This window comes from Etheostoma spectabile, chromosome 12 (genome assembly GCF_008692095.1).
Source record: "Etheostoma spectabile isolate EspeVRDwgs_2016 chromosome 12, UIUC_Espe_1.0, whole genome shotgun sequence".
In the NCBI taxonomy this organism is placed as follows: domain Eukaryota; kingdom Metazoa; phylum Chordata; class Actinopteri; order Perciformes; family Percidae; genus Etheostoma; species Etheostoma spectabile.
In genome coordinates, this window is record NC_045744.1 from 4,210,212 (window position 1) to 4,210,686 (window position 475).

Genomic DNA, 475 nt, shown 5'->3' on the forward strand with positions numbered 1-475 from the left:
TTCCCCGAGATAGGGGAACAAGACACTGCGTCGGTTAGCAGTTTTGGAAATAACCAAACCATACCTTTTTTTCTCTGCACTACCTACATTTTACATTTTTGAAATTTTTGACTTTTTACATTATTGGTATTTTATATTCTTGTCTCATATTTTGTGTCAACACTGTAAAGGAATTGCTTTAATCTCATCGCACAGGTACTGTGTACTGTGTACTACGTGCACAATGACAAGAAAGGCATTCTATTCTATTAATTTCTATTCTATTCTATTCAAAGAAAATCATTGATTAAAGGTCCATTAATGATCCATGCAATTGTAGTTTTGACACAAAAGTCTTGGTGCAAAGTCCACTTAAAGTATAAAAATTAAATAAAAACTAAATGTAAAATGGTCGTCTTTGTTTAAAATGAAGGCTTACAATTAATATTTAATTGAACTCTTGATTTTACCAAGAAAACAAGAAGAAGAACAACTC

The 475-nt window shown here is 30.9% G+C and overlaps 1 protein-coding gene across 1 annotated transcript in view; it reads right to left on the minus strand.

Annotated features, from left to right (window-relative positions):
• The window catches only part of LOC116699096 (phospholipid scramblase 2), a 6,950-nt gene that overhangs the window by 5,840 nt on the left and 635 nt on the right, over positions 1-475 (minus strand). The gene's annotated exons all lie outside the window — the stretch shown is intronic.